Raw genomic sequence first — 23635 nt, 5'->3', positions numbered from 1 at the left:
GATCGGCGGCGCCCGTGGGTCCCAGCCCGAGCGCGGGGCGCGGGGACCCGGGGAGGCGGAGCGGCGGCGCCCGCGGGTCCCAACCCGGGCGCGGGGCGCGGGGCGGGGTCGCCTGACTCGCGGAATTTGGGGCCGCACGGGGTGGAAGGGGAGGGGAAAGGCTGGCACCTCCCCTCCCGCTCCCGCGGGATCCCGGTCGGCGGGGGCCGGCGTCCGGCGGCCACGTGGTGGTGCTGCCCCCGCCTCCGCCCCGCCGGCCCAGCCCGGGAGCCGCGGCGGCGCCCACTGACCCCCGCGGCGGGGAGGAGGCGGGTGCGCGGCGCGGAGCAGAGCGGCGCAGGAAGCCGAGCAGGAAGCGAGCCCGGCGGCCGCGCTTTCCTGGGGAAGCAGCGGGCGGGGTGGTGCCGCCAGCCGGGCCCGGGAGCTGCCGCCGCCGCCGCCGTCTCGATGGGGTAAGTGCGCCGTGCGGAGCTGGGAGTCTCCGGGCGGGCGCGGGGTCCCCGCTCGCGTCTCCGCCTTTGTGTCTGGGGCGCGGGAGAGGGAGGCGGAGCGCGGGACGCCCGCGCGGAGCGGGGTCGCGGGGCTGCCCAGAGCGTCCCGCCGCGCGGTGGCCCCCGGCCGACTGCCCGCCGAGGACAGATTGGGAGAGGGGGAGAAAAGTGGGGTGGCGGCGATCGGGAACGGCCGGCCGAGTTCTCTTCCTTTCCGCCGGCCTGGGAAGGGGAGGGAGCTCGAGTGGAATGAATGAGCGGACCCCGGGAGGACATTTGAGGGGTGCGCCCTGGAGTCCGCACCCCGTCCCACCTGCTTCGTCCTGCCGGGCGTCCCGTTTCCCTCGGCGTCGCCCCTCCTGGGCTTGAACCCGCCTCCCTGCCGAACTTGGAGGGTCGGGGCTGAGGGTGCGAGCGGGAGAGACTCCCGTGGCTCTGGAGACCCCGGGTCCGCTATTGTTCCTTGCCGGACCCGGGGGGCGCCTTGCCTCCGGGCCTGGGGCGTAGGCCAGACCACCCCCTGGCGTGCCGCGGTCTTGGGGTCCCCTTGGAGCTCCAGAGAAGCGGGAGGGTACGGGGAACCCCCGCCCGCCTCCCGGCGCGACCCGGTGCGGGGGGGACGGCGTCCTTCTGGCCCGCAGCCCGCCGGTCTGAGCAGGTTTGCGAACGCACTTTGTGCGCTTTGCAGGGTTCATCTGCTCCGCCGCTGGGGCTTCTCTCCCTCCGCTTGCGGGCACGCGGGGGAGGGCTGAGCCTGGAAAGGCCCGGGTGCACGGGGGATTAGGGCAGATGGAGCCCCTCCTCCTCTGTGCGGGGAAGGGGCCGAGGTGGCCTCGCAGGGGCCCCCGCGCGGGCTGTGGATCCGGGCTCCCTGTTCTTTTCTTTGCCGAGGAGCCAGCGCAGCGCAACTTTCTTCCCGAGGACGAGCGGGCCGAGGGCGCCGCGCTGGGGAGGGCGCGCGCCTGGGTTCCGTGGCCGCCCCTTCCCGAGGGACGGCTCCCCTCCCGGGGCGGGCCGGGAACCGCGCGCCGCCGGCGACGGGGCTCCGTCCCCGGGGAATGACCTCGGCGGCCGCGGGGCCCCTGCAGAACGGGGAGCCGGAATGTTCGCCGAAGCTCACGGAGCCCACGGGGCCCCCGTCCACTCGTGTGCCCGGGAGTTTTATCACTGGTGGATGTAGTCCGAACGATAACGGGTTGAGGCAGTCACTTTGAGCAGGAGTCGGATCCTGGGGGCACAGTGCCCCGTGCGGAGCTGCTTTCCTCTTTAGGATGACAGGTCTTCAGGAGTTACTGCCCACTGTCCTGACTCCTGCATGCAGTGAGTGTGTTAGTACTTCCTATTGATTGGAACTGAGCACGAATGCATGCAGCATTTCTGGGGATTCAACAGGAAGGCGATGCGTGACGTTTCTATCACCTTAAAGGCAGGTACACCAACACCCCTCTTCCCCCCCCCCCCACACCCCATCGGAAAAAAACCCAGGGCATCCACCTGATCCACCTGGTAGGAAGGTGCTTGGCTGCTGAGTTAGGCCCCCACCCTCCCAGTGCCATAAAGGTGGAGAAACAGAGTTGGAGGTTGAGGAGAACTGCGCCTTGATGTTGAAAGAATGTTGTGGAGAATCTGTGTCTTCTCCTCTCTCCTTTCTAGCTTGGTTTCCCCAACTAATGATGAAATCTTTTCTATAGTGAGGCATCCAGTGTTGAAGAGTTGCTGATATGTCCGTACTTCATTCATATCCATGAAAACATTGGGATTTTTAAGGATTTTTTTGTACCTTTTTCATCTCCAGGTTCATTCAGGTGGCCACATATAGTTTAGTTCCCAAGCACGTTTTGATCATTTTGTGTATTTAATACACAAAAACATGCAAGTTTGTTTTGAACATTTGTTTATTCATTTATTTGGTAGTACTTGATCTTGAACTCAAGACTTCAAATGAGAACGCAGGCTTTTTCATTCATGGTTGGCACTCTAGTACTTGAACCACACCTTTGGTCCAAGATTTTGGCTGTTTGTTTAATTGGAGATGGACTCTCTGTGACTTTTCTGCTTCATTTGACTTTAAATTATGATCCTCAGATCTCTGCCTCCTGAGTAAGTAGGATTTACAAGCATGAACCACTAGCATCCTGAGTGTTAAACATTTCACACATGGCATAATGCTATACACAAACAGCATTTAGAATTCCATTTCATTTTTGGAGGTTTATGTGAATATTCATTTTTAACTACTACAGAATATCTTAGTGTATGAATAAATTACAGTATTCTTATTCCCTTGACAAGAGAAAATTACTGTTTTCAATTTTTTATTGTACCTGGATTTTTTTGTCTGCTTTCATTTTTTTTTAAGCTATAACTAATAGTAGTGTAGTACATATTTGAATCAAGCTTCCTTGAGCGTACGTTTCTGTTACACACTTAGGTCACTGGTTACTCGGTATTGAGGTCTTAGTAGTGCTGTTTTTATTATTTTGTTCATCTAGCAAATATTTAGGATGATAATAAGCTCTCTCCTTTGCCACCTATTGAATGAAAAGGTGAAAACTGATTTGTCTTAAACTCAAAAAGTTTAGGTGATATTAGTTGGCTGAATTATTTTTGTGGTTTCAGTTGTTAAAAAAAGAAGAAGAGAAGTTCCTCTTTATTAGTATGCAGCATGAGAAATATCATTTTTTATGCTGAGTTTGGGATACATGGACTATGTAAGGCCCGTCTCAGCTGTTTGTTGGTTGTATGAAACAATTACTCATTCTTCCTTGGTAAGACTGAGGGCTTCCAGTAAGCAATTCCAGAGGCAGGTTCCTGCTCTAATGAGGCATAAAGATGTGACTGTGTAAGTGACATATTTTGTTCCCAATAATAACCTCTCCCCGTTCCCTAAACTGGAAGAATCTTAAAGCAGTTAAGCCCCTTGGCTTCTCCAGCCTTCCATCAAACTGCCAAGGACATTCTCACTTCAGCCTTTGCATTTGCATTCTTTCTACCCAGAGTTCTTGAGGCATTCACTGGAACATCCCCTTCTAGTATTCCCTGCTGCGTCTTTTGCTGCTTTATTTCCTCCAGAGCACTGGCTTTGCTATGCATTCTAACTTCTTTTAATATTACCTGTCTTTCTGTACTAGAGGATAAGGCTGTAGAGACAAGTTTGTTTTTTTTTTTTCTTTCCACTGTTGTATTCCAATATTCAGGAAAGTGCTAACACCTATAGTATGTTCTCAAGTATTTGTGAATAGATTCATTTTTATTTATGTTTTGATGCAGGGGTCTCTAGAATGTGACTCCTAGGATAGGTGAGGAGAAATCCTGCATCATAGCAGGACATAGCACCTATATATTTACTTTATTATTTATATATATATCTTAAGGCTTTATAAATCCTTCCCACTTTTCTATAAACCTTTCCCACACTCTTATCAATACGTCATATGCTCTGTATGAATACCTGTATATCACAAAACCCCGCAATATAGCGAAAACTCTGCAATACAGAATTAGAATTGCATTAGAATTAAATTACAGAACTTAAAAAAACAACAACAAAAAACCAAAACTTGTGATACAGTGAAGCTGCAGTGAGTGATCCATGAGGGACATCCATATAGTTCAGAGTAGCTTTGAACTTCTGATACTTCTGATTCAGTCTTCTGAGGGCTGGGAATTAGAGGATATGCTCCATAGCATTTAGCTATCAATATAATATATTTTGTTATGATTTTCTTTTAGTTATCCCTTTCCCTCCTTCTCGCTCTTCCTCTTCTATCCTTCCCTTACTCTCTTTTTCCTTTCCTCTCTCTTCACTTATTGGATATCCTAATAGCTAAGTATCATATTTATAGGTCCTAACAGTTAACAACAACAACAACAACAACAACAAAATCTGGTAAAGAAACCACTGACTAAATGCATGTAATTTATCCCTGTGTCTTTAGATTTTTTTTTTTAAATCTAGGATTTTGCCTAAGTCTAAATTGTAAGGAGAACATGACTAAATGTGGTACGTGGTGTCACTTACTTTCTTTTTCTGGACCTCAATTTTCAGTTAGAAACGTGTGCTCAAAGGATGCTGACCCTCATGTTCACACAGTGTTAGTCCCAAGCGGCCAGCACAGCTCCAGCAACACAAACCCCAGTGAACTTCCAAGAGCAGAAAAGTGTCTGTGAATTCTCGCAGAAGGTAAGCACACCGTCACTCTAGCTGCCTTCATCTACAATTGTGGAGAACGTTCCCGATGGACAAAAAAAGATGGCACAGAATCTGAATGTTTAGGAGCCGTGTGTCATAAATGCCGAAATATATCCTAAGAACTGCCAATTGTAGAATCCTTAATTCATGCTACAGAAAACATTCACTGTCAGAGTATACTGCATTATATACCAACTGAATTTTCTCTACTTTGTGTGACAAATATGGGAGTTGACAAACCAAAGATAAAAATATTGAAGTCCTTTTGTCGTATTTAAGTAAATGATAGGAAGAGGTAGGCTTTTGTTTTCTCTCAATGAACTAAATATGTTTATGAAACTGATAGTGTTCTTAAAAATGACCAGAGTATTAGAAGCATAGCCATTTTATACCTTATAATAAAGCATGACGTTAAAAATTAGTATATTATTGCTCAACATAGGCGTTTTTAATCTTCAGCCAAAAATTAGAATTATTTTTAAAATGCTGCATAATCTGAAGTTTTTTTTTCTCTTTGATAGTTACCCCCATGAGTTTTAAAAGTACAGGTGGTACAACAGAAGTTAGAAAAAGGTTACCCATCTATTGCCCAGCCTCTCGGCCTCTATCATGTGCTGTGGACCAGAAATTCATTTAATCTGCAACATTCCAGAGGGTCTGGGACCCTCTCAGAAGCGTCAGTAAATTCACTCAGCATTCTAAAAAGTTACTTTACTGACTTAACCATTTATACTAAAATAGAATATTCTGTTTAATTGAAAGAGGCATATTTCATTCTTCAATTTTATATTTCCTATGTCTAAAAAGTCTCATGCTGTAGGTGATTGTTTATTGAAACACACGCACAGTCATTAGGTCTCTTATGTGGCCATCAGGCAAAGCTGTCTGGTCCACAGCATAATTTAAACAGTGATAAAGACATCACAGTAGGGGATGTGAGTGGACATTTAGAAGTGTGAGAAACACTTTTTTTTTTCCCTCTCCACTCTTTGGAGAAGTTGCTGCAGTGTATCTGGTTCTCTTTTTATCAGCTGGCTTTTAGTGATTGGTGTCACCTTATCTAACCCTGCCTGTGATCAAATCTAGTCCTTTCTGTCGTAAATGACATTCACTGGAAATTACCATGTCTTTCTATGTAATTTCACAAATAATGGTCATCTCCCCCACCCCCTGTCTTTTGAAGAATGATCTTACTATAGCCAGCAAGGCTGTTACAGAACTCAATACTCTCCTGCCTCAGCCTCCTGAGAGCTGCAAGTAAGGTGTGAACCACCACACCAAGACCCATTTTTTCCTTTCTGATTATAGATTTAGAGATCTTAATTTTTTTCTCCTAATACTGGCATTTGAACTCTGGTCTCTCACTCGCTTGGCTTGCGTTTCTACCACTTGAGCCAGCCCTTCATGCATTTTGCTAGTTAATTGGAGATGGAATTTCATAGACTTTGCTGCCTTGGCTGGCGGAGAACTGAGATCCTCCAGAGCTCACTCTGTGTAGCTAGAATTGCAGGCCTGAGCCATCCGTGTCCAGCCTCTCTCTCTCTGTGTGTGTGTGTGTGTGTGTGTGTGTGTGTGTGTGTGTGTGACCTAAACAACTAAAATTAACAATGCCAGCATATTTCTTTGCACGTTCACTGTTTCTGTCTAGTTGCTCTTGCTGGAAAGTGATAGAACCTCAGCCTGGAACAAAAACCCTGGCAGAGCTTACTGGTGGGTATAAAAGGCTCAAGAAACTTCCTTTTTGCACTAGGATACAGTGAAGTAAATTGCTTTCTTCCAGAAGGAATCTGTTTTGCAAACCGAGGGATGATTGTAAACTAGTAATGATGTGAAGGATTTTTGAGAAATGAACACAATTCTGATGTAGGTTTTAGACAGTTTTTCCTGTGGAGGAAATTTACTTAGATATAATAAATAATGTATATATGTTCAGAACCATTTTTTAAAAAAAATTTAGAGGTTCATAGTACTCTCTGTCCTGAGGCTATCGCTAATCATCTCAGGCATACTCCTCATAAGAACATAAGACTCATTGAATATACCACAAAAATCTTCTCTTTCTTTCTTTCTCTTTCTTTCTTTCTTTCTCTTTCTTTCTTTCTTTCATGCTATTTTGGGACTTGGACTCGGGGCCTGGGCACTGTCCCTGAAGGCTAGCACCTTATCACTTGAGCCACAACTCTACTTCAGATTTTTGTGGTGTTTAGAGACCAGAGTCTCAGGAACTTCCCTTCTTGAGCTGACTTTGAATGATGATCTTCAGATCTCAGATTCCTGAGTAGCTAGGATTATAGGTATAAACCATCTCAGTCATTCACTTAACAGCTAACCCATTCACTTAACAGCTAACTTTCAACAGTGACAAGGGATCTGTTTTCTGTCCTGTGTTATTATCCCTCTGGACAGTTTGATAATTTGCCTTATATGTAAAAAAGTGGTAATTGTGGCTTTTAGATTCTCATTAGGAAAACAAATTATTGGTTGCTGTACAGCCAGCCTACAGTGTTTTTAGATTCCTTTAATGCAATAATGCATTGTTTGTTAGTGGAAGTAAAAAGTGGATCTGTGGGATGGTTTTCTAAGAATATCATTTTCTATTTTATGACTTTCTGTTTTACTATGAGTGTCATTTTTTCTATGATTTTCTACTTCTCTATTTTCTGTGAGACTTTACTTTCTCAGTCAAGGGTGACATGGCTTGGTCTGGAGTCAGGCCTGCACTCCTGCTGTCCAGGTAGCAGCAGAATCCTGGTGTTATAGGAGGGACAGGGGACTTCCTATATCATCCCACCTAGTGATGACTTAGGCTTTGTGGGGAAATCTCCCCACCCTTCATGTTGAGCTGTCTCACTGGAATCCTAGAAGTCATGGCCACATTTCCTAGTTGGCAAGACCTCAGTTAGACACCTGCTTTTGCAGAGGAAAACCCTCTTTCTGTGAAGTGTCAGGTGTTTAAAGCTCCCATTCTGAGGGTGTCCAGAATGATATGTTAAGTCATTGCAGTTTAAAAAAAAAAAAAGAAAGAAGCAGAATGCAAAATAGTCACTGACCTGTGTGAAAGAGGATGCCTGTTGGAAACTTTGAGCAAGTTGGTTCAGTTGCCATGCATATTTCTGAGGCAGGCACTTGGCTGTCAATGAATGAGGTCATGACTGGTCTTTCTCTGACCTAGGACTGCAGTCAGATTTCTGATGAGTGGGTCCTATAGATGGGATAATTGACTGTGCAGAGATTTGTGGATGAATAGCAAGGCCAGGCTGAATAGATTTGAGTTTTAACCTGGGTCAGGCACTTGTATTTTGATAGAGACGAAGGGTAGACTGTTGATGGTTGAGACAGGCCCAGTGGTGGGCACTCATTTTACAGAGGAGACGGCATCCTAGAGAAGTGATAAGGACCCCATTCAGCAAGGGCCAGGAGTTTGGCCTAGTGGTAAAGTGCTTGCCTTAACGTGCACAAGGACCCGGGTTCAATTCCTCAGTACCACATACATAGAAAAAAAAAAATCAGAAATGTGGTAGAGCACTAGCTTTGAGAAAGCCCAAGGACAGTGCCCAGGCCCTGAGTTCAAGGCCCAGCACTGGCAAAAAAAAAAAAAGGCTCTGCAAAAGGCAGTGTAAGATATGACCTTAGTTCTGGCTACTTGAAGCATTATATTTTTCTGTTTCAGAGACAGCTTAAGAATCCTATAGTTAGCTAATTATATTGAGAAAAAAAAGTTCTGGCGACTTGGTTAGACTTGGAACAGTCCACGTTGAAGAATGGGCTGCAAATTGGGAGTGTGGGGGAGGCAAAGGGTGTTGCATGGTGGTATGAAGGATGGCGTCCTGCTGAGCCAGAGAACCTCCTAAACAAGTCTGTTTGTCAAACTTCGACAGGGACTACACAGATTCTATGCGGAGGCTGTTAGTTTGATAAGAATGTTAAGTGAATTGGGGCCCAGGAGTTTGGCCTAGTGGTAGAGTGCTTGCCTAGCATGCATGAAGACCTGGGTTCAATTCCTCGGTACCACATGCATAGAAAAAAGCCTGAAGTGGCGCTGTGGCTCAAGTGGTAGAGCTCTAGCCTTGAGAAAGTTTGAGGACAGTGCTCAAGCCCTGAGTTCAAGCTCAGGAATGTCAAAAAAAAAAAAAGAATGTTAAGTGATTTGGAATGTTCTCCCATGGACTTGACACATGGATGATTGACTCCATCTCTGTCATGAAGGGAGTGCAACTTTTGTGGTTGTCCAGTGGTCTCCACCCAGCCACTAGAGGTGCCAGCCCAGAGCCAAAGCCTCATGGACAGTGCATTGCAGTTTCTTTCTTCTTCATGAAAGATAGCCAAAAAAGGAAAGATACAAGAAAGGGCCCAGCTAGAAACACAGGCCCAGGAGGCTTCAGTGGCGGCCGTGATCAGGTGCCCAGCAACTTACCACCTGTCAAATCAGGAGTAGAAGTTGCTTCAAATGCTTTCAGTTCTATTTTAAATTGGAAATTAAAAAAAAGATTCAAAATATAAGTATAGATATTCCTCCCATCTAGAATTTCTTTGGAATTTACTTTTTTGAAAAAAACTTCATGTTGGCCCCCCCCCCTTTCCCCACATATGCATACCTACATGTGCAGTTAATAAGCTTGATAAATCTTTAGGTAGTTAGATTCTTTCAGTGTTCCTTAACTTTATGTCAGAGGTGCCCTGGTGTAGTTTTCTTTTGCTCCTCCAGTCTCTAGAAGCCAGAAAGGGGCAGGCCAGCCTGCCAAACAACAGTAGTGATTTTCCACACAGGACCTGGCTGAAGCTTGTTGTCTTTTGGCCCATTCATCGATGGCCCTGTCCCTGTTTTGCCTTGTTTGGCAAGAGTTTGCTTTCTTGCTCTCTTTTAATACCACCACTGATTACATTAAGTGCGTACTCCCAGGACAAAGGGTGTTTGATTCCCATGACCGTGAAAGTGGGTGTTTGTAGCCACTGAGAAACAGGAGAGACTCACTCTCTGTCCCTATCTGCTTCAGTGGATGCTTTTGTGTGTGGCTTCCAGAACACAGCTCACCTGTGCTCTTGCCTCACTCTGCCTCTTTGAGGGGTCTGTTTTTTCCCCTTCTCTCCCCAAGCTAATACCAATGCTCTTCACTGTTCTGGAGAATTATAATATTTTATTTTGTAATCCCCAAGGCACAGGAAATGTCCTACTGATAGGGAAAGAAGTGCTAGACATTCTACTTCTGCAACTGGCTGCCAGTACGTGGAACACTCCATCCTACTCTGTACTTTGTCAGCTCAGATGTGGGTAAAAATAGCCCTTTGCTTGCCTATAATTATCTTTACATTTTCTCTCATGTTGATTTGGTATCTTTAGCAAAGCTATACGGGAAAAGATTTGACCCATGAGTTCAGTGGCTTATTTGTTAAACTATGCCATATATGAAGATAAAGAAATAAAGACGTACCCTCCCCTGGAGAGAGGCAAGGGTGCAGGACTGAGGGCTGACAGCCAGAAGGAAGGCCTTTAACAAGCTGGTCTATTCAGGCTTTCTAGAGGGAGCTCTCTGTGCCAGCAGCAGTTCTGGCCACTGGTCCATTGTTAAAGGCAACTGGCTTTATTTGTAAGTACTAGAAAGGTGGATCCGTTGACCGGACTTTTTTTCAGTATTAGCATTGTCCTATAGGTATGTAATCCAGTGTCATCAATGCCAGGCGTTTATAGCTCACATCTGTAATCCTAGCTACTTAGGAAGCCGAGACCTAGAGGACAGAGGTGTGAAGTCAGTCTGGGAAGAAAATAACCAGCTAAAATCCACACTGGAAATATGGCTCCAGTAGTAGAGTACCAGCAAGCAGAGTGACAGCATGAAGCTCTGAGTCTAAGCCGTGGTACAAGAACAAAACAAATAACCCCAGTTTAAATCTAGACTCCTTTTATAACTCTTACCATTTTGGCCAAATAAATTTATGTTACAATTTGCTAATTTGGAAGTGATTGTAAGCATTTAATGAGATACTACTCAAGTAAAATAAAAAAAGTTTTTTTGCAAAGCGCTCATCTCACTGATTGTGAATATTATCATTGCTAATATTTTCTTCTCAGTCAACCTGCTCCTACCTTTTTTTTTGTGTGTCAGTACTGGGGCTTGAACTCAGGACCTGAGCACTGTCCCTTAGTTTTTTTGCTCAAGGCTAGCATTCTACCACTTGAGCCACAACTCTTCTTTCTACTTTTTGGTGGTTAATTGGAGATGAAATTATAGTCTTTCCTGCTTGGGCTGGCTTTGAACCCTGATCCTCAGATCTCAGCCTCCTAAAAAGCTAGGGTTACAAGTGTGAGCCACCAGCACCTGTTCAGCCTTTAAAGGTATGCCAGTGGATTAGCCTGAATAGTTACTGCTGCTGTCTAATTCCAACAAAGGCGTAGTTCCTTTATTAACAACATACTTTATTCCACATTGCACTACGTTCCTCGGAGAAATTTGTTTCATACAAGAAACCGAACACAGTAATAAAAATCTGGGTTGCACTGAAGTGATGGAAAAGTTAAGTTCCCCTGTTATTTTATTAAATTTTTAACCCTGCCTTGTTTGTTGTAACAAGATGTGATTGTAGCCTTTGAAAAGAGAAACCTATATATTACCACCACCAAGAAGGTACTTAGATAATTTTGTATTCTCTACTAGTCACAATAAGAAAGTTAAAAAATTGAATCAATACTCTGTTTTAATTTGCCTAATATGTTCAGAATATTATTTTTGGCACTAGCAGTATGGGGGGGGTCTTTGGAATCCACTGTGTGTAACCCCTGACTCCTGTGCATCTCAGCTTACACGAGTCGCCTTTCATATGCTCATTCACCACTGGTGGCTCATGGCTGCAGCTTTGGGCTGCTAAGATGGCTTGGCTTTCGTATAGGTAGATCCTACAGCATCAGCACCACCGGGCACCTAGAATGTCTTCAGTAACTGCGTGTTGGAGTCAGCTTTCCTGTGTCTGCATTGGTTACTTGGAAGTTTGCCGTTAGCTTTAGGTATGTCTGTAAAGAAGTCTGGTAGTTTGATCATCAAAAACTGATTATAGCCAGGTGCCTCACATCTGGAATCCTAGCTACTCAAGAGACTAAGATTTGAGGATTGAAGCCTGGGTGGGCAGGAAAGTCCATGAGACTCTTCATCTCCCGTTAACCACCAAAAAGCCAGAAATGGAACTGTGGTTCTAGTGAAAGAACACTGGCCTTGAGCACAAAAGATCACCAGCCCTGAGTTCAAGTCCTAGGACCAGCATAAACACCAGTTTAATTATAAGTGGAATGAGACCACCAAATTTGAGTTGTACCTATCTCTGCCTTGTTTTGTGCAAGTGCATCCACCCATGTGGGCTTGTTTTCTTATGGTGAGGCTGATTTTGTTAAGTAACAGTTATTGGGGGTCTGTGTTTCTACATCAGCTTTATATTTAGGTGGCTCATGGTTGCTTCTCTATGCATGTGATATGAGTAAGTCATTGTAGATAGACTTAGACCTCTTACCTTTCCTCTTAAACTGTAACTTCTTGAATAAACTGCGCGCATAAGGTATGTAGGATATATGCTTGAGTGTATGTGTACCCTAATGGATCATATGAAAACTTGGTTACATTCATGGAAATGTTTCTCACCCTTCTATGCTAACGCATTTGCCTTTTATGCCTAAGCACAAAGGGTGGTTGGATATGGCAAAGTAGAAGGTCCAAAGGTTTCATATCCCAGGAACGGGAGTGTGTCTACACCTGGAGGGATCCCCCATAGCATAGGCTTTGCTACTTGTATGGTCCTGTGAGTCCTGTGGCAATCCAGGCTGGCACAATCCTTAGGGAAAGGGATATTTGAGTCTTCCAGGTGTCTTACAGTACATTAGGTAACTGACTGGGCACATCATAGCTTCTGCACTGTCCAAGGATCACTGTTTGAAGGATTATCATTGAACCTTGAATCCTCTTGTTCCAGCTTAGCTCCTCCTTCTGCCCCCCAGGAATCCTCCCTATTGTCCCTCCTCTTCTTTATATCTGCCAATCCCGAAGGCTTCCCTACTGATTTCTAACTAGTAGCTTTGTAAAACCAAGTTTCTGGGGAGCAGGGCAGCTGGGCTTTCATCCCACCTCTGGACTCTGAGCTGAATCCAACCGGGACTGTCCAGTTGGGCTTAGTGGTTCACAATGGCTTTTTAGTTCGCTCATGTTTTAAAATAGTCCAACCTGTTCATTTCCAGTTGATTATGGTTACTTTCATTGTTGATCTGGTTTTGGAAGGAGAGTCAAAAAAGAACTTAGTCTCAGAATGGAATTAGCCCAGAAACCTACCCATACACAGGCCTCCTGAATAGTCTGAGCCTCAGAGGGCAGGGGATACATGGAGATGAGAGTTTTTTTATTTGGGCCCATGCAGAGCCCAGGCAGCTGCTACTAGCCCAACAACCAACCATCCGTCCTTACTGTCTTACTGCTTATCTGATTGTATTCCACTTCAACTCCAGAACTGATTTTTATTCCTGGAGGTTGGTGAAGTAACTTCATGGAGTTGTGCAGAACAGATGGAATTTGTGTGAGAATCGCACTCTTAAATTCTAGGCACTTTTTGGAATATGGAGCTTGCCCAGTTGAGATAGTGAGAAGGAACCAAAGTATTTGCCAGTACTCATATATTGCAAGGGCCAGAAACCCAGCTTGAACTCGCTCAGGCTAACCTTGGCTTAAGTGTATCGCATATCCTGTGCTAAACCTGTGCTAACTGGATGTCTCTATAACAGAACCTCAGGGGTCACAGGAATTGTCCTCCCCTACTCTTTTACCAAACACCTTTCTCCGCAGGTCTACAAATGGGGCTAGCCAGCTGCCAGACTTATGTTGTTCCAGGTTTTCCACCAGTGAAGAAAGTCTTCTCCAGCTCCACCATTCCCAAGGAGAGTCTGTGACTAGACCTATGTGTAGGGGAGGAGCCAGAGGACCTGAGTCAAGTGAAGAGGAGGAAACTAGTCCTCCCTGATCCACCATGGCATGCAAAGGAAAGGAGGCGGCTGAATGGGGGAGCGAGCTCTCACCAAATAAGGCTAGATGGGAAACACCCTTGCTGGAACCCACAGGGCTCATATGGTGTCTAGACACGATGGCTGGGGCAGCAGAGTCATATTTGGGCTCTCCACCCACTCCCTGCCTGCTCTTTCTAGGTCTTTAGCATTTATAGCATTTATAGTAAGTGTTCTGCTAAGTTACTTATGTGTCCCTTCTTCTGACAAGTATTTTGGACACTGGGGCATTGGGTAATATTTATCAGGCCTATTGGAACCACTGTGATCACTAGAAGTGACTATACTTCCAACATTACTGCGTGGAGCAGCCCAGGTGACCCCATTCGGAAGCCTAGTCAAGGAGCTGATGAAATATGCAATGAGCTGACTTTTGGTAGTAAAATTTTCCTAGAGTAAAAGCAGGGATAAAATACTAGCATGAACGGAACCCACCTCCACCCACCTTGCAACAATGCTTTTCCACAACCAAGTATTTTGCCTATGGACCTCCTTTTTACTCTTTTGCATTTGATCTCTTCAAAAGCAGTTTCACAGAGGTGTTGTTAATATTCTGCTACAACTTAGTCCATTATAGTATACAAGTCAATGATTTTTTTTAGTAAGTTGACAGTTGTTCAGTCAACACTCCAGTCTAGTTCCAGAACATTTCCCTTACCCTAGAAAAGCAAAACAACACAACCCCCCCCCCCAAACTCCTGCCATTTGTAATCACTTCCTGTTTCCAACTCTAGCCAATTAGGAATCTCCTGTTGCCTCTATAACTTGTTCTTTCCCGGACATGTTGTAAAAATGGAAGCATAAGAATGTAGCCTTTATTATCTGTGACATAGCTTTCTGTTTTTGAGTCTTCTCCATGCTTCATGGTTTCACGTTATATTCCTTTCTATTGCTGGCTAGTATTTTATGGGATGCTGTCACAGTTTTCCTAGAAGACATTTTTAGTCTTGATTTTTTTTGTTTTCAGTTATCAATATTGTTTCTATAGACATTCATGTAGAAGCCTTTGCTTGGATCTGTTTTCATTTATCATGATTAGATACATAGAAATGGAATTGCTGGCTCATAGGGTACAGTTTTTATTTTTAAAGAAACTGTCAGACTGCTTTCTATATTTACGATACCATTTTATATGTATTTTGCATTTTTCCATATTGCCTGCTAGGTTGGACCAGATTATTTATTTAGTTATTAGTAGTAGTATTATTGTTATTGCCAGTCTTGGGGCTTGAACTTGGCCTGAGCGCTGTCCTTGGATTTTCTCAAGGCTAGCACTCTACCACCTGAGTCACAGCACCACTTCCAGCTTTTTATATGTATGTGGTACCAAGGAATTAAACCTGGGTCTTCATGCAAGCACTCTAACACGAGGCCAAATTTCCGGCCTTTGACTATTTATTTTTTAAGATAAAGCCTTACCTATGCCATGCTGCCCACAAATTGCAACCTTTTCTGTCTCATTTTCCTGAGAACTGGGATTTTAGGTGTGTACCTCCACATCCAGTAGAACTGAACTTTGGAATGGTTATTAAGTATGTGTAGGGAAGTTTTTGTCTTGAGATGGGAACCTAATGATGTGTCTGGAAGATACTGGAATTAACATAAAATAATAGAATTACAGAAAGTATAAAATTAAAATATACTAAAAATAAAGGAAACAAATAAACACTCCCCCCCCCCAAAAAAAAAGAAAAGAAAAAATGTTTCTAGTGCTAGATGCCAGTGATTCATACTTACAGTCCTAGCTATTCAGGAGGCTAAGCTCAAAGGACCAGGGTCTGAAGCCAGACCAGGAAGAAATTTCCATGAGACTTTTTTTTTTTTTGGTGGTCGGTTGTGGGATTTGAACTCTGGGTCTGGGCATTGTCCCTGAGCTCTTCAGCTCAAGGCTACCACAACACCACGCCCCTGTCCATGAGACTCTTATCTCCAGATAGCCATGGAGAGCCTGAAGGCTGAGGTGGTAGAGTGCTAGCCTTGAACATAAAAGCCCAGGGACAGCATGCAGGCTCTGACTTCAAGCTCCAGAACTGAAAAAGAAAAGAAAACCAATGAACCAAACAAGTAAAACTCCATGGAGAGGGCACTTTAGAGATCATATTAAAAAATAACCCTCAGCATAAGGGATAACCACGTGGAATTTCTTAGTCCTGGGATGATGTTATATTCTGGAGACAGTTTTGATAAAGCGTTGCCTGGATTTAGGGCAGGTGTCACCTTGGGACCTCTTTGGTAGACTCACTAGCGCATGTGTGTAGCATTTGACAGCAGATAGTAGTGTTGCGGGAGCCACTGCCAGTTTCAGATCAGTGCTGCTTGCTGGCTCTGGCTGATTCATGGGCCAAGATCAGTCCTGGTGGACAGCAGGCATAATTCTCAAAGAAGGACAATATATTTAGTTTGTAGGAGAAATGCCATCCCTTGAATAAAGGCAAGTGGTGAGATTAGCGTTCCATAGAATTTTACTGCGTAATTATTGTGATGCAGTATCTGAGTAACGTTTATAGTTTTCAAAGAACATGCTCATTTATTTTCTTTAAAAAATGTGTGGTATTACATATCTTAAGAATAAAACAACACCTCGTTGCCAAAATGAAAGCAGTTTTTCCGAACTACCTTAACAACATCATTTAACTTTTCTACAGTTTTAAATGGACAATAATTATGTATACTTATGGAGAATAATGTGATATTTTACTGTGTATTCAGTGTATAAGGATGAAATGGACAGTAATTAACACTAATTTTAAGCAACCTGTACCCTAATTTATGAAAGAAATTATGTATATGAAAGTATTTAGCCTACAAGTAATGCTTACTAAAATTTGCTTATTTGTTCATTCATTAATTCGTCTATTTATACATATATACACGTCTGGTTTATTGATTAAATTTGGTGAGACAAAAGACAAAGGATGAGCCAGTGCAACATTGATATTCACAAAACACTATGTTGGAAATGAACTTTATACCTGATGTATGGGGGTGGGGGGAGGAGAGGGAATGTGGAAAAGTAAGGAGAGGGTAACTATGTTTGACAAGAGTTGTATTCATTTACTTACTTATGTAACTAATCCCTCTGTATATCACCTTTACAATGAAAAGAAAAGGAATTAAAAAAAGAGACATAAATATAATCAAAGGCGGCTTTGATTTTTATGCCACACTTGGCAAGTGAAATTACTAACATGACAATATTTTGGCTAGGCACACTGGGCCGTGGTATGGCCTAATACCACTGAGCTACATACATCCTCAGCCTTGACTAATAAACCTTCCACAGTCAATTCGAATTCAAAATGTTCTTAACCTAAACTTAGAACTTTAATTTACTTTTTCTTTTTTCTCCCCAGTGTTGGCATTTGAAGCCTTCCAGCATACTACAGGAACTGAGCTCTGTACTCAGCCCAGACTATATAACATGGAGTAATGATAAAGACTCACAATTTGATTTAAAGTTGAGTGCTTCTCCTTTTCTCTCTTTCCTCGCCTCACCACATTACTCTTTCTGTCTGTGGTCTATTATACTGGCAAGGGATCTTTTATTAAACTGCAGGTGATAGGGAGCATGGGAGATGAGAAGGACCGTGGCATTCCTACCTGACTGGGCCATAGCTGGACAGTCTTTTTTTCTCCAAGGCTGGCTGTTGTTGTTACTTTGGTGCCAGTCCTGGAGTTTGAATTCAGGGCGTCTCCACTCTGCCCTTTTTTACTCAAGGCTAGCACTCTACCGCTTAAGCCACTTCCAGGTGGTTAATTGGAGGTAAAGGTCTTCTGGACTTCTCTCCTGGGCTGACTTCAAATGGCATCTTCAGATCTCAGTCTCTTGAGGACCTAGTATTACATATACGAGTCGTCTGTGCCTGGCTGCAGCTGGTGATGTAAGTCTTGAACTTGGGGTTTTTCTGAGAGTGTCAGGGACTGAATTTGTTGGGTTCAGAGATATTTTGACCAAGGTCATGAAGGAAAAGGAAGTCCTAGGGTCAGCCTTAGTGCAGTAACAATGGTGTCCTCAGATCAGGACTTGGGTACATGGAAAGAAGGACTGCATGAAAACAAAAGGCATAAATAAGATGGCCATTCACAGCCCATGGGAGAAGATTCTCAGTGGAAACGGCCCTGCCTCCACCTTGACCTTGGACTTAAGGTTCACAGCACTGTGAGAAATGCATTTCTGCTTTTTTTTTTCCTGGCATTTTTGTTTATCTCTTTTTTCATATATTTTTATTGTAATTAATAGAAGGGTTACATTATATTCACCAGATAGAAGGTGCATTAATTCACAAACATTGATACCCTTTCTCATGCCTTGGTCCCCATTTCCCTCCCCCCACCCCTGCCCCTCATCTTTTTAAACTGCAGTCTTGGTACTTTTTTTGGTGGGAACTCCAGCACACCAGGACAAGGTGCTTTTGGAGGCCTCTTTCCTTTCCTCACCTCGGATGTGTGGGGGGGGAGGAAAGGAGGGCGGGGTGCCTGCCATTTTGTTCAGGAAGGTGATGATCTGGCATCTGGTGGTTGCTTCCTCATCAGGTGTCAGTTTCTCCCTGCCCTTTTTGTCCTTCTAGTCCACCCTGCTACAGGAAATTTATGACTACTTCCTGTGAGGTGAGCTGACTATAGGAGGCCCATAGGAAACACACGTGGATGCGGAGATAAGCTCCAACAATTCAGACTGACTCAAGTAAAGCATCGTCTTCTTCATTTTCATCTTTGAAGTACAGACTGGTTTTTCTCTTTTACCTCTTACATTTTCCAAGGGTAGACCAGGCCTCTTCCCCGCCCCACCTCTCATGAGTGTGAACAGGTGGGGTGGAATCACTACATAGTCCTCTTTAAAGGAGGATCCTCCTTGGTCTCCACACACCTTTAGCTTTGAACTCTGCATGTGAGGGAAGGGCATAAGAGCCCCAAGTCTTTTGAACATTTGCGTCATCTCTGGCCACCAAGAAATGAAACAACTTGAGTCTTCATGCTTCCATTTCCACACTTGGAATTCATTATTTTTCTTACGTTCATTCAGCCCTAATGAAGTTTGAGCATTAGCAATGAGGAAATGCTCGGTGAGGTTGGAGATCAAACCTTAGTCCTATCTAGTATAATGGTTTTACTTAGTGGTGTGCAAGGGCAGAATCACAGGTGAAGTAACAGAACAGGCTTGTTGTCTTGTGGGAAACTATTGGCCTGCTTTACAGCTTTGTCCAGAATCTGTTGGTAGAGTCTCCATCTTAGGAACTCCTTTCCAGGGTTCCGTTATATGAGCCTTGCCCTCTGCAGAGCCCAACATTCTGCTACATCTGGATACTGAATGAGAATGGCAGTGAGAGAGAAGGGGGTGCAAGCAGGAGAAGGGGCGAGCATTTGCTAAGGCCAAATGAGTGGAGGCTTTCAGGACTTGGTGCTTTCATCTGTTCATGGGGAAATCTGATCTATGTTGCCTTTATTCAAATTTCTCTGAAGCTAATGATGTCATAGTGCACTTGGGGTCAAAGAGAACTTTGCTCAGGTCAAAGGGGAAGTGTGAAGGCTATTTGTGTCTCTGCCTACATGTTCATTCATGAAACATCAACTGATTATGTGCCAGTGCCCAGGGCCCAGGTATGTATTGAGTAAATAAAATCCTATCCTGAAAAGCCCCTATTTCAAAGTAAGTGGGCTGTCTGAGATGTAAAATTTCCAATTTACTGAAAAATAGTAATGCCACTTCAATCCCTTTCGTCCCCAGGGGCCAAAAAATGGATCTTTTGGTCTGGGGAGGCCTTTTCCCTGGAGAGGGCTGTGCGCGTGATGATTCCTAACACACAAATTCAGTCTCATGATTGGAGCTGGCAGGACAGCTTGGAGATGATGCACTGGTGTCTGTCCCAGTCTGGACACAAATCCCCCTCCTCTCCCCATCTCCCTCTTCCCAGCTCACTCAAATCCTGTGTTTCCCTGAAGGCATGTTAGAATTCCATCCCAATTTATCAAGGCTTCTTTCATTTCCCCCACTCTCAAAGATCTCTACTCTTTGCATTTAATACCTGAGTGTGAGATTTTTTTTTAATTATTTTTTTTAGTTGTAAGAATTTTGCTGCTTTTTCTGCACTTACTGCCTTGATCAGTTTTGAGTCATCTACAGTACATGGTCACCATTATCTAAATGTCCATCTGTGGATGTTTAAAATTTGGTCCTACACTGGACATGGTATGGAAGCACCTGTCATTGCAGCTACACAGATCATATAAATAAGTACAGCACAGACCTGGCCAGCCCTGGGAAAACTCCACCGGATCCTAAAAGTAATAAAAGCAGAAAGTGCTGAGAGCGGGGTTCAAGTGGTAGAGTTCCTGCCTAACAGTAGGAACTGAGTTACCCCCCGCAACTGATGGTCACAAAGACAATATGTTGGGAATGATTTTTACAACTTGGTTGGGGGGAAAGTGGGAGAAAAGCGAGGGAGGGGGTAACAATATTTGGCAAGAAATGTACTCATGTAACTGTATGTAGCATATGTAACTGTAATTCCTCTGTGTATCAACTTGACAATAAAATTAAAATTTTAACAATCCAAAAGGAAAAGACATCAGTCTTACAGATAAACCAGTCAATTGTAGATAAAAATGAATTGGAAAGAGACTTGAAACAGCTTCTGTCCTAGGAGGAATTAGGATGGTACTCTTTTAGATACCTTTGCTAGAACAATCTGAAGAAATGTCGTGCAAAATGAGAGAATGAGAGAATTGAGTAAGAAACATTCGTCATTGCTGTCAGATTATTTGTTGTCTGAGAAATAGTGAAGCACTGGGAGGAGAAGTAGATATTGGCCATGAGGGAAGCATTTTAGTTTTTCATTTATTTGACCCTTCCTTAGTTGGTTATATGGATTTGATGTCTAATGTTTTACTCAAGGGTCTCCTCTTGGGACCTGTCATAACTCCTGGGTTACTTCCTAGGTTGTTGCCACTAGCCATGGCTTCCAGGTATTAGAGCCTTTTCCAAATGCCAGGATAGAAGTAGCCCACTAAAACTATAGTTATACCCAGCTCTGGTTCTTGCTTCTAGAGGTTACTGTTATGTAGATTCTCAGCATCTCGTTCTTCATCTCTGTAATCCTGGAAATATATAGCACGGACCACCCAGCTTCTCATACCCAGGACCTTGGGCTTCAGGAAGACATTTATTTAGTACTTAATTACCTTCCCCTGGGAATTTTTGGAATCCGATACTTTATTTCTTTAATCCTCTTCACATGAGAGTTTACATACTTTTCACTGCCAGGCTTTAAAAATGGAAGAAGAAAAAAAAAAAGCCAAAGCCAAATATATCAAAAAGCTAACATAATATCCATCCAGACTCTCTGACCTCAGAAAAAAATCTTAGGCCTTGTGTTAGATAAATGAAGGAATGAATGTGCTGGGTAGTTCTCTCTTGGTGGGCTGCAGTTTGTGGGTTAGCCCAGTGGTGGCTTCTATTTTTCTCCCCTTTCAGCTGCATTGATTTGGTCTTTTTTCTTGGTTATTCTAGAGGATGGAAAGAATTAAACTTGAGGGATATTTTCCATTTTCTAGAAATAGTTAGAATGGAAATTGTGAGCCAGTAGCAGTGGGTCATTATTATTTCTATTTTGAGTCATCCAAAAATGACTTGTTTGGGGTTAGGGGCATGGCTCAGGTAGTAGAGTGTCAGCCAGTGAAAGAGATTAGATCAAGAGTTTTGACTCCAGTCTTGGACCAAATTTGTAAGCTAGGCCCACTCTGATAAGTCTATCAATCTCTGTTCATTCTAGGTTCTCAAACTTCAGTGTGCAGAGATTCAAACAAGGAAATTCCTAGCCCCCTGGGGCCCTTTGAGATTCAGCTTCTGTGGGAATAGGGCTAGGGTTTTACATTAGAAAATGTAGGTAAATGATGAGGAGTACAGAGGGGCAGGCTTGGAGAACCATTGCCCTGGAGTTTGTATTGGGTGAGCGGGTACCAGCCTGGTATTCTCTGTGACGTTCTGGGCAGTTAACATTGTATAATTACAGTGTGTACAGTTTCCAAGGAAACACGCATTCTGTCACTTCAGTGTGACACGCATTCTGTCATTTCAGTATGGCCTCCGGATAAATGCCATCGGAGGTCTTTATGATGACTGGGTTTTCATGCTGTTGGTCCGAAGGTGCCTGCTTTAATGGCAGCAGCGGTGATGAAATTGAGTACATTGGAAGCCAGAGTTACAGGGTGAGTTCTTAAGGCAGCAACAAGGACACAAGGAAGGATAAATGGAGCCATTCTGTGGGTAGCATTTTTCTCTGTTCTGTCTTCTCAAATCAGTTGTGACCAGAATGATAAGAATGGGGAGGAAGATGAGATGACCCTTTGAAAGGCTTTTTCAATAATGGCTAATTATATGAAACATTCGTCTGCCATTCCTTAGGACCAACTCACTGAGGTAGGTAGTGCTATCTGACAAAAAGTTCTGTTGTTTTTCTATTTTGGAAGTATGGTTCATCAGAGTACTTAACCTAGTGAACACAAGCCAGTGCGTTTGGTCCTCAGTTTTGACAAAGAAAGGCCAAATATAGCAGCGGATGCCTATAATCTAAGCTATTGAGAAAGTAGAGCTATCTAGGTCAAAAGACAGGCTGGGTGCTGAAAGTTCACATCTGTAGTCTAGCTGCTTTAGAAACTGAGATCTGAGAATTGTAGTTCAGAGCCACACTAGGCAGGATAGTCTGTGAGATCTGTCAAGCCAAAAGGTTGAAAGCGGAGCTGTGGCTCAAGTGATAAAAGTGCCAGCCTTGAGTGAACGGTCTGTGCAAGAGTTCAGGCCCTGAGTTCATGTTCTACAGCATGCTCATACACACACAGTACACTCAAGTGTTAGAGGGCTTTCCTAGCATGCTCAAGACCCTGAGTTTAATCCCTAGTAACACACACACACACACACACACACACACACACACACACACACACACACAGAGTTCATTTGTTTTCACTTGTCAGATGGCTCTTGAGAAGTTAACATTTATTGAACACATACTGTATGATAGGACTTTGTTCACATGTGATCTTCCCTTTATGATAAGTGCATTTTGGTATTGGTTCCACACTTCATGCATGTTCATGTTTTGATGGAAAAGATAAACACTTCATTATACTTTTAATACGGATTTTAAGTTTTTGGTTTTAGTTGTGCAGACTTAGAGGGCAGTAGAAAAAGGATTCAGCTTCTGTCAGACTTTGGGGTTTGGTTCCGAATTCCATTACCACGAGTCTTTTACAAGGAGGTTTCTGCTTCCAGGTTTCTGCTCTGTAGTCCTTTGAAGATGGTCACATACCTTGCTCAATGCAGTGAAAACCTTTGAAAACATTGCATATATATTTAAAATTCTACATCAAGACCCCAAGGACCACAGACTTCTAATTTTGAAGTAATGGCTAAAATCTGTTCCTGTACCAATTCACAGTTGCCAGGTTCCACAGAGGGACCTGGAGAGCCTTGCATTGTTTAAAGCTGGGTCCCGGTCTTGTATGGAAAGGGAGATTTGATGAGAGAGGTTTTATTGTTCCTGGCAGTCTTTACTGTGCAGTTTAGGAGGGGGCCAGAGGGCAGGAACAACTACTGGAAAAACAAATAAGGAGTGAATGGCCTGGAATGTGAAGTGTTTTTCTTATCATTTTTCACTGTTGCAGTCTTCCAAAGGAGGTAGATGTTGTAATTGCTAAATAAAGTAGAGGAATTACTTTAGCATACAGATGAGTATCATATTTAAAAAAATTGTTTCTATAATGACGTACCTGTTGTTAGATAACTGTGAGCTAATAAACCTTTTTTCTTTAGACAGTTACATAGATTTAAGGGAATGCCTCACAGAGACATCAGTTTGACTCTGAAAATCTTACGGCAGATGATACCATAAAGCGGGGAAACACATGTGGAAGTCAGGGAAAAATGAGAGA

At 43.7% G+C, this 23635-nt stretch overlaps 1 protein-coding gene across 6 annotated transcripts in view; it reads left to right on the top strand.

The window, feature by feature from the left end:
* Window positions 1-389: 389 nt before the first annotated feature.
* Rai14 (retinoic acid induced 14) overlaps window positions 390-23635 on the top strand; it is a 126163-nt gene continuing 102917 nt past the window's right edge. For 2 of the 6 annotated variants that reach the window (XM_090332075.1, XM_090332070.1), the window contains exons 1-2: window positions 390-452; window positions 4540-4674. The gene's annotated coding sequence lies outside the window, so the exon portion shown is untranslated. Of the gene's footprint in view, window positions 453-4539; window positions 4675-17061; window positions 17166-19085; window positions 19307-21795; window positions 21914-21988; window positions 22125-23635 lie in introns of those variants that run through there. The other 4 variants (XM_090332072.1, XM_090332071.1, XM_090332073.1 and 1 more) reach the window with 4 other exon arrangements.

Source organism: Megascapheus bottae, chromosome 4, assembly GCF_031878675.1.
Source record: "Megascapheus bottae isolate mThoBot1 chromosome 4, mThoBot2.hap1, whole genome shotgun sequence".
Lineage (NCBI taxonomy): Eukaryota > Metazoa > Chordata > Mammalia > Rodentia > Geomyidae > Megascapheus > Megascapheus bottae.
Note: the sequence above shows the minus strand (reverse complement) of the source record. Positions and strands in the feature narration are given on the sequence as shown.